Genomic DNA, 17,232 nt, shown 5'->3' with positions numbered 1-17,232 from the left:
TAAGCCAATCAGATACCCTACGGGCTCGGAAAGTGCAACGAAACCATCAAATTTTAGCTAGAAACTGTATTTTTGTCGATTTTTATTGAATTTGAACTATATTTCAACGTTTTTTGATGGTTCTGAGCCACCAAACACACTTAAAGCATGCAGAATCGACTCAGAATAGGAAAAGGAGACGTTTAGGTCAATTTTATGCATTCTGGCGTTCGTAGATACAAGAAAACTGTTAAAATTCTTCAGAAACGTCACTTTTGAAGTGTTTTCTTGTACTTTTAAGCCAATCAGATACCCTACGGGCTCGGAAAGTGCAACGAAACCATCAAATTTTAGCTAGAAACTGTATTTTTGTCGATTTTTATTGAATTTGATTTATATTTCAACGTTTTTTGATGGTTCTGAGCCACCAAACACACTTAAAGCATGCAGAATCGACTCAGAATAGGAAAAGGAGACGTTTAGGTCAATTTTATGCATTCTGGCGTTCGTAGATACAAGAAAACTGTTAAAATTCTTCAGAAACGTCACTTTTGAAGTGTTTTCTTGTACTTTTAAGCCAATCAGATACCCTACGGGCTCGGAAAGTGCAACGAAACCATCAAATTTTAGCTAGAAACTGTATTTTTGTCGATTTTTATTGAATTTGAACTATATTTCAACGTTTTTTGATGGTTCTGAGCCACCAAACACACTTAAAGCATGCAGAATCGACTCAGAATAGGAAAAGGAGACGTTTAGGTCAATTTTATGCATTCTGGCGTTCGTAGATACAAGAAAACTGTTAAAATTCTTCAGAAACGTCACTTTTGAAGTGTTTTCTTGTACTTTTAAGCCAATCAGATACCCTACGGGCTCGGAAAGTGCAACGAAACCATCAAATTTTAGCTAGAAACTGTATTTTTGTCGATTTTTATTGAATTTGAACTATATTTCAACGTTTTTTGATGGTTCTGAGCCACCAAACACACTTAAAGCATGCAGAATCGACCCAGAATAGGAAAAGGAGACGTTTAGGTCAATTTTATGCATTCTGGCGTTCGTAGATACAAGAAAACTGTTAAAATTCTTCAGAAACGTCACTTTTGAAGTGTTTTCTTGTACTTTTAAGCCAATCAGATACCCTACGGGCTCGGAAAGTGCAACGAAACCATCAAATTTTAGCTAGAAACTGTATTTTTGTCGATTTTTATTGAATTTGAACTATATTTCAACGTTTTTTGATGGTTCTGAGCCACCAAACACACTTAAAGCATGCAGAATCGACTCAGAATAGGAAAAGGAGACGTTTAGGTCAATTTTATGCATTCTGGCGTTCGTAGATACAAGAAAACTGTTAAAATTCTTCAGAAACGTCACTTTTGAAGTGTTTTCTTGTACTTTTAAGCCAATCAGATACCCTACGGGCTCGGAAAGTGCAACGAAACCATCAAATTTTAGCTAGAAACTGTATTTTTGTCGATTTTTATTGAATTTGAACTATATTTCAACGTTTTTTGATGGTTCTGAGCCACCAAACACACTTAAAGCATGCAGAATCGACTCAGAATAGGACAAGGAGACGTTTAGGTCAATTTTATGCATTCTGGCGTTCGTAGATACAAGAAAACTGTTAAAATTCTTCAGAAACGTCACTTTTGAAGTGTTTTCTTGTACTTTTAAGCCAATCAGATACCCTACGGGCTCGGAAAGTGCAACGAAACCATCAAATTTTAGCTAGAAACTGTATTTTTGTCGATTTTTATTGAATTTGAACTATATTTCAACGTTTTTTGATGGTTCTGAGCCACCAAACACACTTAAAGCATGCAGAATCGACTCAGAATAGGAAAAGGAGACGTTTAGGTCAATTTTATGCATTCTGGCGTTCGTAGATACAAGAAAACTGTTAAAATTCTTCAGAAACGTCACTTTTGAAGTGTTTTCTTGTACTTTTAAGCCAATCAGATACCCTACGGGCTCGGAAAGTGCAACGAAACCATCAAATTTTAGCTAGAAACTGTATTTTTGTCGATTTTTATTGAATTTGAACTATATTTCAACGTTTTTTGATGGTTCTGAGCCACCAAACACACTTAAAGCATGCAGAATCGACTCAGAATAGGAAAAGGAGACGTTTAGGTCAATTTTATGCATTCTGGCGTTCGTAGATACAAGAAAACTGTTAAAATTCTTCAGAAACGTCACTTTTGAAGTGTTTTCTTGTACTTTTAAGCCAATCAGATACCCAACGGGCTCGGAAAGTGCAACGAAACCATAAAATTTTAGCTAGAAACTGTATTTTTGTCGATTTTTATTGAATTTGAACTATATTTCAACGTTTTTTGATGGTTCTGAGCCACCAAACACACTTAAAGCATGCAGAATCGACTCAGAATAGGAAAAGGAGACGTTTAGGTCAATTTTATGCATTCTGGCGTTCGTAGATACAAGAAAACTGTTAAAATTCTTCAGAAACGTCACTTTTGAAGTGTTTTCTTGTACTTTTAAGCCAATCAGATACCCTACGGGCTCGGAAAGTGCAACGAAACCATCAAATTTTAGCTAGAAACTGTATTTTTGTCGATTTTTATTGAATTTGAACTATATTTCAACGTTTTTTGATGGTTCTGAGCCACCAAACACACTTAAAGCATGCAGAATCGACTCAGAATAGGAAAAGGAGACGTTTAGGTCAATTTTATGCATTCTGGCGTTCGTAGATACAAGAAAACTGTTAAAATTCTTCAGAAACGTCACTTTTGAAGTGTTTTCTTGTACTTTTAAGCCAATCAGATACCCTACGGGCTCGGAAAGTGCAACGAAACCATCAAATTTTAGCTAGAAACTGTATTTTTGTCGATTTTTATTGAATTTGAACTATATTTCAACGTTTTTTGATGGTTCTGAGCCACCAAACACACTTAAACCATGCAGAATCGACTCAGAATAGGAAAAGGAGACGTTTAGATCAATTTTATGCATTCTGGCGTTCGTAGATACAAGAAAACTGTTAAAATTCTTCAGAAACGTCACTTTTGAAATGTTTTCTTGTACTTTTAAGCCAATCAGATACCCAACGGGCTCGGAAAGTGCAACGAAACCATCAAATTTTAGCTAGAAACTGTATTTTTGTCGATTTTTATTGATTTTGAACTATATTTCAACGTTTTTTGATGGTTCTGAGCCACCAAACACACTTAAAGCATGCATATTCGACTCAGAATAGGAAAAGGAGACGTTTAGGTCAATTTTATGCATTCTGGCGTTCGTAGATACAAGAAAACTGTTAAAATTCTTCAGAAACGTCACTTTTGAAGTGTTTTCTTGTACTTTTAAGCCAATCAGATACCCTACGGGCTCGGAAAGTGCAACGAAACCATCAAATTTTAGCTAGAAACTGTATTTTTGTCGATTTTTATTGAATTTGAACTATATTTCAACGTTTTTTGATGGTTCTGAGCCACCAAACACACTTAAAGCATGCAGAATCGACTCAGAATAGGAAAAGGAGACGTTTAGGTCAATTTTATGCATTCTGGCGTTCGTAGATACAAGAAAACTGTTAAAATTCTTCAGAAACGTCACTTTTGAAGTGTTTTCTTGTACTTTTAAGCCAATCAGATACCCTACGGGCTCGGAAAGTGCAACGAAACCATCAAATTTTAGCTATTAACTGTATTTTTGTCGATTTTTATTGAATTTGAACTATATTTCAGCGTTTTTTGATGGTTCTGAGCCACCAAACACACTTAAAGCATGCAGAATCGACTCAGAATAGGAAAAGGAGACGTTTAGGTCAATTTTATGCATTCTGGCGTTCGTAGATACAAGAAAACTGTTAAAATTCTTCAGAAACGTCACTTTTGAAGTGTTTTCTTGTACTTTTAAGCCAATCAGATACCCTACGGGCTCGGAAAGTGCAACGAAACCATCAAATTTTAGCTAGAAACTGTATTTTTGTCGATTTTTATTGAATTTGAACTATATTTCAACGTTTTTTGATGGTTCTGAGCCACCAAACACACTTAAAGCATGCAGAATCGACTCAGAATAGGAAAAGGAGACGTTTAGGTCAATTTTATGCATTCTGGCGTTCGTAGATACAAGAAAACTGTTAAAATTCTTCAGAAACGTCACTTTTGAAGTGTTTTCTTGTACTTTTAAGCCAATCAGATACCCTACGGGCTCGGAAAGTGCAACGAAACCATCAAATTTTAGCTAGAAACTGTATTTTTGTCGATTTTTATTGAATTTGAACTATATTTCAACGTTTTTTGATGGTTCTGAGCCACCAAACACACTTAAAGCATGCAGAATCGACTCAGAATAGGAAAAGGAGACGTTTAGGTCAATTTTATGCATTCTGGCGTTCGTAGATACAAGAAAACTGTTAAAATTCTTCAGAAACGTCACTTTTGAAGTGTTTTCTTGTACTTTTAAGCCAATCAGATACCCTACGGGCTCGGAAAGTGCAACGAAACCATCAAATTTTAGCTAGAAACTGTATTTTTGTCGATTTTTATTGAATTTGAACTATATTTCAACGTTTTTTGATGGTTCTGAGCCACCAAACACACTTAAAGCATGCAGAATCGACTCAGAATAGGAAAAGGAGACGTTTAGGTCAATTTTATGCATTCTGGCGTTCGTAGATACAAGAAAACTGTTAAAATTCTTCAGAAACGTCACTTTTGAAGTGATTTCTTGTACTTTTAAGCCAATCAGATACCCTACGGGCTCGGAAAGTGCAACGAAACCATCAAATTTTAGCTAGAAACTGTATTTTTGTCGATTTTTATTGAATTTGAACTATATTTCAACGTTTTTTGATGGTTCTGAGCCACCAAACACACTTAAAGCATGCAGAATCGACTCAGAATAGGAAAAGGAGACGTTTAGGTCAATTTTATGCATTCTGGCGTTCGTAGATACAAGAAAACTGTTAAAATTCTTCAGAAACGTCACTTTTGAAGTGTTTTCTTGTACTTTTAAGCCAATCAGATACCCTACGGGCTCGGAAAGTGCAACGAAACCATCAAATTTTAGCTAGAAACTGTATTTTTGTCGATTTTTGTTGAATTTGAACTATATTTCAACGTTTTTTGATGGTTCTGAGCCACCAAACACACTTAAAGCATGCAGAATCGACTCAGAATAGGAAAAGGAGACGTTTAGGTCAATTTTATGCATTCTGGCGTTCGTAGATACAAGAAAACTGTTAAAATTCTTCAGAAACGTCACTTTTGAAGTGTTTTCTTGTACTTTTAAGCCAATCAGATACCCTACGGGCTCGGAAAGTGCAACGAAACCATCAAATTTTAGCTAGAAACTGTATTTTTGTCGATTTTTATTGAATTTGAACTATATTTCAACGTTTTTTGATGGTTCTGAGCCACCAAACACACTTAAAGCATGCAGAATCGACTCAGAATAGGAAAAGGAGACGTTTAGGTCAATTTTATGCATTCTGGCGTTCGTAGATACAAGAAAACTGTTAAAATTCTTCAGAAACGTCAGTTTTGAAGTGTTTTCTTGTACTTTTAAGCCAATCAGATACCCTACGGGCTCGGAAAGTGCAACGAAACCATCAAATTTTAGCTAGAAACTGTATTTTTGTCGATTTTTATTGAATTTGAACTATATTTCAACGTTTTTTGATGGTTCTGAGCCACCAAACACACTTAAAGCATGCAGAATCGACTCAGAATAGGAAAAGGAGACGTTTAGGTCAATTTTATGCATTCTGGCGTTCGTAGATACAAGAAAACTGTTATAATTCTTCAGAAACGTCACTTTTGAAGTGTTTTCTTGTACTTTTAAGCCAATCAGATACCCTACGGGCTCGGAAAGTGCAACGAAACCATCAAATTTTAGCTAGAAACTGTATTTTTGTCGATTTTTATTGAATTTGAACTATATTTCAACGTTTTTTGATGGTTCTGAGCCACCAAACAAACTTAAAGCATGCAGAATCGACTCAGAATAGGAAAAGGAGACGTTTAGGTCAATTTTATGCATTCTGGCGTTCGTAGATACAAGAAAACTGTTAAAATTCTTCAGAAACGTCACTTTTGAAGTGTTTTCTTGTACTTTTAAGCCAATCAGATACCCTACGGGCTCGGAAAGTGCAACGAAACCATCAAATTTTAGCTAGAAACTGTATTTTTGTCGATTTTTATTGAATTTGAACTATATTTCAAAGTTTTTTGATGGTTCTGAGCCACCAAACACACTTAAAGCATGCAGAATCGACTCAGAATAGGAAAAGGAGACGTTTAGGTCAATTTTATGCATTCTGGCGTTCGTAGATACAAGAAAACTGTTAAAATTCTTCAGAAACGTCACTTTTGAAGTGTTTTCTTGTACTTTTAAGCCAATCAGATACCCTACGGGCTCGGAAAGTGCAACGAAACCATCAAATTTTAGCTAGAAACTGTATTTTTGTCGATTTTTATTGAATTTGAACTATATTTCAACGTTTTTTGATGGTTCTGAGCCACCAAACACACTTAAAGCATGCAGAATCGACTCAGAATAGGAAAAGGAGACGTTTAGGTCAATTTTATGCATTCTGGCGTTCGTAGATACAAGAAAACTGTTAAAATTCTTCAGAAACGTCACTTTTGAAGTGTTTTCTTGTACTTTTAAGCCAATCAGATACCCTACGGGCTCGGAAAGTGCAACGAAACCATCAAATTTTAGCTAGAAACTGTATTTTTGTCGATTTTTATTGAATTTGAACTATATTTCAACGTTTTTTGATGGTTCTGAGCCACCAAACACACTTAAAGCATGCAGAATCGACTCAGAATAGGAAAAGGAGACGTTTAGGTCAATTTTATGCATTCTGGCGTTCGTAGATACAAGAAAACTGTTAAAATTCTTCAGAAACGTCAGTTTTGAAGTGTTTTCTTGTACTTTTAAGCCAATCAGATACCCTACGGGCTCGGAAAGTGCAACGAAATCATCAAATTTTAGCTAGAAACTGTATTTTTGTCGATTTTTATTGAATTTGAACTATATTTCAACGTTTTTTGATGGTTCTGAGCCACCAAACACACTTAAAGCATGCAGAATCGACTCAGAATAGGAAAAGGAGACGTTTAGGTCAATTTTATGCATTCTGGCGTTCGTAGATACAAGAAAACTGTTATAATTCTTCAGAAACGTCACTTTTGAAGTGTTTTCTTGTACTTTTAAGCCAATCAGATACCCTACGGGCTCGGAAAGTGCAACGAAACCATCAAATTTTAGCTAGAAACTGTATTTTTGTCGATTTTTATTGAATTTGAACTATATTTCAACGTTTTTTGATGGTTCTGAGCCACCAAACAAACTTAAAGCATGCAGAATCGACTCAGAATAGGAAAAGGAGACGTTTAGGTCAATTTTATGCATTCTGGCGTTCGTAGATACAAGAAAACTGTTAAAATTCCTCAGAAACGTCACTTTTGAAGTGTTTTCTTGTACTTTTAAGCCAATCAGATACCCTACGGGCTCGGAAAGTGCAACGAAACCATCAAATTTTAGCTAGAAACTGTATTTTTGTCGATTTTTATTGAATTTGAACTATATTTGAACGTTTTTTGATGGTTCTGAGCCACCAAACACACTTAAAGCATGCAGAATCGACTCAGAATAGGAAAAGGAGACGTTTAGGTCAATTTTATGCATTCTGGCGTTCGTAGATACAAGAAAACTGTTAAAATTCTTCAGAAACGTCACTTTTGAAGTGTTTTCTTGTACTTTTAAGCCAATCAGATACCCTACGGGCTCGGAAAGTGCAACGAAACCATCAAATTTTAGCTAGAAACTGTATTTTTGTCGATTTTTATTGAATTTGAACTATATTTCAACGTTTTTTGATGGTTCTGAGCCACCAAACACACTTAAAGCATGCAGAATCGACTCAGAATAGGAAAAGGAGACGTTTAGGTCAATTTTATGCATTCTGGCGTTCGTAGATACAAGAAAACTCTTAAAATTCTTCAGAAACGTCACTTTTGAAGTGTTTTCTTGTACTTTTAAGCCAATCAGATACCCTACGGGCTCGGAAAGTGCAACGAAACCATCAAATTTTAGCTTGAAACTGTATTTTTGTCGATTTTTATTGAATTTGAACTATATTTCAACGTTTTTTGATGGTTCTGAGCCACCAAACACACTTAAAGCATGCAGAATCGACTCAGAATAGGAAAAGGAGACGTTTAGGTCAATTTTATGCATTCTGGCGTTCATAGATACAAGAAAACTGTTAAAATTCTTCAGAAACGTCACTTTTGAAGTGTTTTCTTGTACTTTTAAGCCAATCAGATACCCTACGGGCTCGGAAAGTGCAACGAAACCATCAAATTTTAGCTAGAAACTGAATTTTTGTCGATTTTTATTGAATTTGAACTATATTTCAACGTTTTTTGATGGTTCTGAGCCACCAAACACACTTAAAGCATGCAGAATCGACTCAGAATAGGAAAAGGAGACGTTTAGGTCAATTTCATGCATTCTGGCGTTCGTAGATACAAGAAAACTGTTAAAATTCTTCAGAAACGTCACTTTTGAAGTGTTTTCTTGTACTTTTAAGCCAATCAGATACCCTACGGGCTCGGAAAGTGCAACGAAACCATCAAATTTTAGCTAGAAACTGTATTTTTGTCGATTTTTATTGAATTTGAACTATATTTCAACGTTTTTTGATGGTTCTGAGCCACCAAACACACTTAAAGCATGCAGAATCGACTCAGAATAGGAAAAGGAGACGTTTAGGTCAATTTTATGCATTCTGGCGTTCGTAGATACAAGAAAACTGTTAAAATTCTTCAGAAACGTCACTTTTGAAGTGTTTTCTTGTACTTTTAAGCCAATCAGACACCCTACGGGCTCGGAAAGTGCAACGAAACCATCAAATTTTAGCTAGAAACTGTGTTTTTGTCGATTTTTATTGAATTTGAACTATATTTCAACGTTTTTTGATGGTTCTGAGCCACCAAACACACTTAAAGCATGCAGAATCGACTCAGAATTGGAAAAGGAGACGTTTAGGTCAATTTTATGCATTCTGGCGTTCGTAGATACAAGAAAACTGTTAAAATTCTTCAGAAACGTCACTTTTGAAGTGTTTTCTTGTACTTTTAAGCCAATCAGATACCCTACGGGCTCGGAAAGTGCAACGAAACCATCAAATTTTAGCTAGAAACTGTATTTTTGTCGATTTTTATTGAATTTGAACTATATTTCAACGTTTTTTGATGGTTCTGAGCCACCAAACACACTTAAAGCATGCAGAATCGACTCAGAATAGGAAAAGGAGACGTTTAGGTCAATTTTATGCATTCTGGCGTTCGTAGATACAAGAAAACTGTTAAAATTCTTCAGAAACGTCACTTTTGAAGTGTTTTCTTGTACTTTTAAGCCAATCAGATACCCTACGGGCTCGGAAAGTGCAACGAAACCATCAAATTTTAGCTAGAAACTGTATTTTTGTCGATTTTTATTGAATTTGAACTATATTTCAACGTTTTTTGATGGTTCTGAGCCACCAAACACACTTAAAGCATGCAGAATCGACTCAGAATAGGAAAAGGAGACGTTTAGGTCAATTTTATGCATTCTGGCGTTCGTAGATACAAGAAAACTGTTAAAATTCTTCAGAAACGTCACTTTTGAAGTGTTTTCTTGTACTTTTAAGCCAATCAGATACCCTACGGGCTCGGAAAGTGCAACGAAACCATCAAATTTTAGCTAGAAACTGTATTTTTGTCGATTTTTATTGAATTTGAACTATATTTCAACGTTTTTTGATGGTTCTGAGCCACCAAACACACTTAAAGCATGCAGAATCGACTCAGAATAGGAAAAGGAGACGTTTAGGTCAATTTTATGCATTCTGGCGTTCGTAGATACAAGAAAACTGTTAAAATTCTTCAGAAACGTCACTTTTGAAGTGTTTTCTTGTACTTTTAAGCCAATCAGATACCCTACGGGCTCGGAAAGTGCAACGAAGCCATCAAATTTTAGCTAGAAACTGTATTTTTGTCGATTTTTATTGAATTTGAACTATATTTCAACGTTTTTTGATGGTTCTGAGCCACCAAACACACTTAAAGCATGCAGAATCGACTCAGAATAGGAAAAGGAGACGTTTAGGTCAATTTTATGCATTCTGGCGTTCGTAGATACAAGAAAACTGTTAAAATTCTTCAGAAACGTCACTTTTGAAGTGTTTTCTTGTACTTTTAAGCCAATCAGATACCCTACGGGCTCGGAAAGTGTAACGAAACCATCAAATTTTAGCTAGAAACTGTATTTTTGTCGATTTTTATTGAATTTGAACTATATTTCAACGTTTTTTGATGGTTCTGAGCCACCAAACACACTTAAAGCATGCAGAATCGATTCAGAATAGGAAAAGGAGACGTTTAGGTCAATTTTATGCATTCTGGCGTTCGTAGATACAAGAAAACTGTTAAAATTCTTCAGAAACGTCACTTTTGAAGTGTTTTCTTGTACTTTTAAGCCAATCAGATACCCAACGGGCTCGGAAAGTGCAACGAAACCATCAAATTTTAGCTAGAAACTGTATCTTTGTCGATTTTTATTGAATTTGAACTATATTTCAACGTTTTTTGATGGTTCTGAGCCACCAAACACACTTAAAGCATGCAGAATCGACTCAGAATAGGAAAAGGAGACGTTTAGGTCAATTTTATGCATTCTGGCGTTCGTAGATACAAGAAAACTGTTAAAATTCTTCAGAAACGTCACTTTTGAAATGTTTTCTTGTACTTTTAAGCCAATCAGATACCCTACGGGCTCGGAAAGTGCAACGAAACCATCAAATTTTAGCTAGAAGCTGTATTTTTGCCGATTTTTATTGAATTTGAACTATATTTCAAAGTTTTTTGATGGTTCTGAGCCACCAAACACACTTAAAGCATGCAGAATCGACTCAGAATAGGAAAAGGAGACGTTTAGGTCAATTTTATGCATTCTGGCGTTCGTAGAGTCAAGAAAACTGTTAAAATTCTTCAGAAACGTCACTTTTGAAGTGTTTTCTTGTACTTTTAAGCCAATCAGATACCCTACGGGCTCGGAAAGTGCAACGAAATCATCAAATTTTAGCTTGAAACTGTATTTTTGTCGATTTTTATTGAATTTGAACTATATTTCAACGTTTTTTGATGGTTCTGAGCCACCAAACACACTTAAAGCATGCAGAATCGACTCAGAATAGGAAAAGGAGACGTTTAGGTCAATTTTATGCATTCTGGCGTTCATAGATACAAGAAAACTGTTAAAATTCTTCAGAAACGTCACTTTTGAAGTGTTTTCTTGTACTTTTAAGCCAATCAGATACCCTACGGGCTCGGAAAGTGCAACGAAACCATCAAATTTTAGCTAGAAACTGAATTTTTGTCGATTTTTATTGAATTTGAACTATATTTCAACGTTTTTTGATGGTTCTGAGCCACCAAACACACTTAAAGCATGCAGAATCGACTCAGAATAGGAAAAGGAGACGTTTAGGTCAATTTCATGCATTCTGGCGTTCGTAGATACAAGAAAACTGTTAAAATTCTTCAGAAACGTCACTTTTGAAGTGTTTTCTTGTACTTTTAAGCCAATCAGATATCCTACGGGCTCGGAAAGTGCAACGAAACCATCAAATTTTAGCTAGAAACTGTATTTTTGTCGATTTTTATTGAATTTGAACTATATTTCAACGTTTTTTGATGGTTCTGAGCCACCAAACACACTTAAAGCATGCAGAATCGACTCAGAATAGGAAAAGGAGACGTTTAGGTCAATTTTATGCATTCTGGCGTTCGTAGATACAAGAAAACTGTTAAAATTCTTCAGAAACGTCACTTTTGAAGTGTTTTCTTGTACTTTTAAGCCAATCAGATACCCTACGGGCTCGGAAAGTGCAACGAAACCATCAAATTTTAGCTAGAAACTGTGTTTTTGTCGATTTTTATTGAATTTGAACTATATTTCAACGTTTTTTGATGGTTCTGAGCCACCAAACACACTTAAAGCATGCAGAATCGACTCAGAATTGGAAAAGGAGACGTTTAGGTCAATTTTATGCATTCTGGCGTTCGTAGATACAAGAAAACTGTTAAAATTCTTCAGAAACGTCACTTTTGAAGTGTTTTCTTGTACTTTTAAGCCAATCAGATACCCTACGGGCTCGGAAAGTGCAACGAAACCATCAAATTTTAGCTAGAAACTGTATTTTTGTCGATTTTTATTGAATTTGAACTATATTTCAACGTTTTTTGATGGTTCTGAGCCACCAAACACACTTAAAGCATGCAGAATCGACTCAGAATAGGAAAAGGAGACGTTTAGGTCAATTTTATGCATTCTGGCGTTCGTAGATACAAGAAAACTGTTAAAATTCTTCAGAAACGTCACTTTTGAAGTGTTTTCTTGTACTTTTAAGCCAATCAGATACCCTACGGGCTCGGAAAGTGCAACGAAACCATCAAATTTTAACTAGAAACTGTATTTTTGTCGATTTTTATTGAATTTGAACTATATTTCAACGTTTTTTGATGGTTCTGAGCCACCAAACACACTTAAAGCATGCAGAATCGACTCAGAATAGGAAAAGGAGACGTTTAGGTCAATTTTATGCATTCTGGCGTTCGTAGATACAAGAAAACTGTTAAAATTCTTCAGAAACGTCACTTTTGAAGTGTTTTCTTGTACTTTTAAGCCAATCAGATACCCTACGGGCTCGGAAAGTGCAACGAAACCATCAAATTTTAGCTAGAAACTGTATTTTTGTCGATTTTTATTGAATTTGAACTATATTTCAACGTTTTTTGATGGTTCTGAGCCACCAAACACACTTAAAGCATGCAGAATCGACTCAGAATAGGAAAAGGAGACGTTTAGGTCAATTTTATGCATTCTGGCGTTCGTAGATACAAGAAAACTGTTAAAATTCTTCAGAAACGTCACTTTTGAAGTGTTTTCTTGTACTTTTAAGCCAATCAGATACCCTACGGGCTCGGAAAGTGCAACGAAACCATCAAATTTTAGCTAGAAACTGTATTTTTGTCGATTTTTATTGAATTTGAACTATATTTCAACGTTTTTTGATGGTTCTGAGCCACCAAACACACTTAAAGCATGCAGAATCGACTCGGAATAGGAAAAGGAGACGTTTAGGTCAATTTTATGCATTCTGGCGTTCGTAGATACAAGAAAACTGTTAAAATTCTTCAGAAACGTCACTTTTGAAGTGTTTTCTTGTACTTTTAAGCCAATCAGATACCCTACGGGCTCGGAAAGTGCAACGAAACCATCAAATTTTAGCTAGAAACTGCATTTTTGTCGATTTTTATTGAATGTGAACTATATTTCAACGTTTTTTGATGGTTCTGAGCCACCAAACACACTTAAAGCATGCAGAATCGACTCAGAATAGGAAAAGGAGACGTTTAGGTCAATTTTATGCATTCTGGCGTTCGTTGATACAAGAAAACTGTTAAAATTCTTCAGAAACGTCACTTTTGAAGTGTTTTCTTGTACTTTTAAGCCAATCAGATACCCTACGGGCTCGGAAAGTGCAACGAAACCATCAAATTTTAGCTAGAAACTGTATTTTTGTCGATTTTTATTGAATTTGAACTATATTTCAACGTTTTTTGATGGTTCTGAGCCACCAAACACACTTAAAGCATGCAGAATCGACTCAGAATAGGAAAAGGAGACGTTTAGGTCAATTTTATGCATTCTGGCGTTCGTAGATACAAGAAAACTGTTAAAATTCTTCAGAAACGTAACTTTTGAAGTGTTTTCTTGTACTTTTAAGCCAATCAGATACCCTACGGGCTCGGAAAGTGCAACGAAACCATCAAATTTTAGCTAGAAACTGTATTTTTGTCGATTTTTCTTGAATTTGAACTATATTTCAACGTTTTTTGATGGTTCTGAGCCACCAAACACACTTAAAGCATGCAGAATCGACTCAGAATAGGAAAAGGAGACGTTTAGGTCAATTTTATGCATTCTGGCGTTCGTAGATACAAGAAAACTGTTAAAATTCTTCAGAAACGTCACTTTTGAAGTGTTTTCTTGTACTTTTAAGCCAATCAGATACCCTACGGGCTCGGAAAGTGCAACGAAACCATCAAATTTTAGCTAGAAACTGTATTTTTGTCGATTTTTATTGAATTTGAACTATATTTCAACGTTTTTTGATGGTTCTGAGCCACCAAACACACTTAAAGCATGCAGAATCGACTCAGAATAGGAAAAGGAGACGTTTAGGTCAATTTTATGCATTCTGGCGTTCGTAGATACAAGAAAACTGTTAAAATTCTTCAGAAACGTCACTTTTGAAGTGTTTTCTTGTACTTTTAAGCCAATCAGATACCCTACGAGCTCGGAAAGTGCAACGAAACCATCAAATTTTAGCTAGAAACTGTATTTCTGTCGATTTTTATTGAATTTGAACTATATTTCAACGTTTTTTGATGGTTCTGAGCCACCAAACACACTTAAAGCATGCAGAATCGACTCAGAATAGGAAAAGGAGACGTTTAGGTCAATTTTATGCATTCTGGCGTTCGTAGATACAAGAAAACTGTTAAACTTCTTCAGAAACGTCACTTTTGAAGTGTTTTCTTGTACTTTTAAGCCAATCAGATACCCAACGGGCTCGGAAAGTGCAACGAAACCATCAAATTTTAGCTAGAAACTGTATTTTTGTCGATTTTTATTGAATTTGAACTATATTTCAACGTTTTTTGATGGTTCTGAGCCACCAAACACACTTAAAGCATGCAGAATCGACTCAGAATAGGAAAAGGAGACGTTTAGGTCAATTTTATGCATTCTGGCGTTCGTAGATCCAAGAAAACTGTTAAAATTCTTCAGAAACGTCACTTTTGAAGTGTTTTCTTGTACTTTTAAGCCAATCAGATACCCTACGGGCTCGGAAAGTGCAACGAAACCATCAAATTTTAGCTAGAAACTGTATTTTTGTCGATTTTTATTGAATTTGAACTATATTTCAACGTTTTTTGATGGTTCTGAGCCACCAAACACACTGCAGAATCGACTCAGAATAGGAAAAGGAGACGTTTAGGTCAATTTTATGCATTCTGGCGTTCGTAGATACAAGAAAACTGTTAAAATTCTTCAGAAACGTCACTTTTTGTTTTCTTGTACTTTTAAGACAATCAGATACCCTACGGGCTCGGAAAGTGCAACGAAACCATCAAATTTTAGCTAGAAACTGTATTTTTGTCGATTTTTATTGAAATTGAACTATATTTCAACGTTTTTTGATGGTTCTGAGCCACCAAACACACTTAAAACATGCAGAATCGACTCAGAATAGGAAAAGGAGACGTTTAGGTCAATTTTATGCATTCTGGCGTTCGTAGATACAAGAAAACTGTTAAAATTCTTCAGAAACGTCACTTTTGAAGTGTTTTCTTGTACTTTTAAGCCAATCAGATACCCAACGGGCTCGGAAAGTGCAACGAAACCATCAAATTTTAGCTAGAAACTGTATTTTTGTCGATTTTTATTGAATTTGAACTATATTTCAACGTTTTTTGATGGTTCTGAGCCACCAAACACACTTAAAGCATGCAGAATCGACTCAGAATAGGAAAAGGAGACGTTTAGGTCAATTTTATGCATTCTGGCGTTCAATTGACCTAAACGTCTCCTTTTCCTATTCTGAGTCGATTCTGCATGCTTTAAGTGTGTTTGGTGGCTCAGAACCATCAAAAAACGTTGAAATATAGTTCAAATTCAATAAAAATCGACAAAAATACAGTTTCTAGCTAAAATTTGATGGTTTCGTTGCACTTTCCGGGCCCGTAGGGTATCTGATTGGCTTAAAAGTACAAGAAAACACTTCAAAAGTGACGTTTCTGAAGAATTTTAACAGTTTTCTTGTATCTACGAACGCCAGAATGCATAAAATTGACCTAAACGTCTCCTTTTCCTATTCTGAGTCGATTCTGCATGCTTTAAGTGTGTTTGGTGGCTCAGAACCATCAAAAAACGTTGAAATATAGTTCAAATTCAATAAAAATCGACAAAAATACAGTTTCTAGCTAAAATTTGATGGTTTCGTTGCACTTTCCGAGCCCGTAGGGTATCTGATTGGCTTAAAAGTACAAGAAAACACTTCAAAAGTGACGTTTCTGAAGAATTTTAACAGTTTTCTTGTATCTACGAACGCCAGAATGCATAAAATTGACCTAAACGTCTCCTTTTCCTATTCTGAGTCGATTCTGCATGCTTTAAGTGTGTTTGGTGGCTCAGAACCATCAAAAAACGTTGAAATATAGTTCAAATTCAATAAAAATCGACAAAAATACAGTTTCTAGCTAAAATTTGATGGTTTCGTTGCACTTTCCGAGCCCGTTGGGTATCTGATTGGCTTAAAAGTACAAGAAAACACTTCAAAAGTGACGTTTCTGAAGAATTTTAACAGTTTTCTTGTATCTACGAACGCCAGAATGCATAAAATTGACCTAAACGTCTCCTTTTCCTATTCTGAGTCGATTCTGCATGCTTTAAGTGTGTTTGGTGGCTCAGAACCATCAAAAAACGTTGAAATATAGTTCAAATTCAATAAAAATCGACAAAAATACAGTTTCTAGCTAAAATTTGATGGTTTCGTTGCACTTTCCGAGCCCGTAGGGTATCTGATTGGCTTAAAAGTACAAGAAAACACTTCAAAAGTGACGTTTCTGAAGAATTTTAACAGTTTTCTTGTATCTACGAACGCCAGAATGCATAAAATTGACCTAAACGTCTCCTTTTCCTATTCTGAGTCGATTCTGCATGCTTTAAGTGTGTTTGGTGGCTCAGAACCATCAAAAAACGTTGAAATATAGTTCAAATTCAATAAAAATCGACAAAAATACAGTTTCTAGCTAAAATTTAATGGTTTCGTTGCACTTTCCGAGCCCGTAGGGTATCTGATTGGCTTAAAAGTACAAGAAAACACTTCAAAAGTGACGTTTCTGAAGAATTTTAACAGTTTTCTTGTATCTACGAACGCCAGAATGCATAAAATTGACCTAAACGTCTCCTTTTCCTATTCTGAGTCGATTCTGCATGCTTTAAGTGTGTTTGGTGGCTCAGAACCATCAAAAAACGTTGAAATATAAATCAAATTCAATAAAAATCGACAAAAATACAGTTTCTAGCTAAAATTTGATGGTTTCGTTGCACTTTCCGAGCCCGTAGGGTATCTGATTGGCTTAAAAG

This window comes from Zophobas morio, unplaced genomic scaffold (assembly GCF_036711695.1).
Source record: "Zophobas morio isolate AGI-343-1 ecotype UQ-CSIRO unplaced genomic scaffold, CSIRO_AGI_Zmor_V1 ptg001138l, whole genome shotgun sequence".
In the NCBI taxonomy this organism is placed as follows: Eukaryota; Metazoa; Arthropoda; class Insecta; order Coleoptera; family Tenebrionidae; genus Zophobas; species Zophobas morio.
This window is presented reverse-complemented; position numbering follows the sequence as displayed.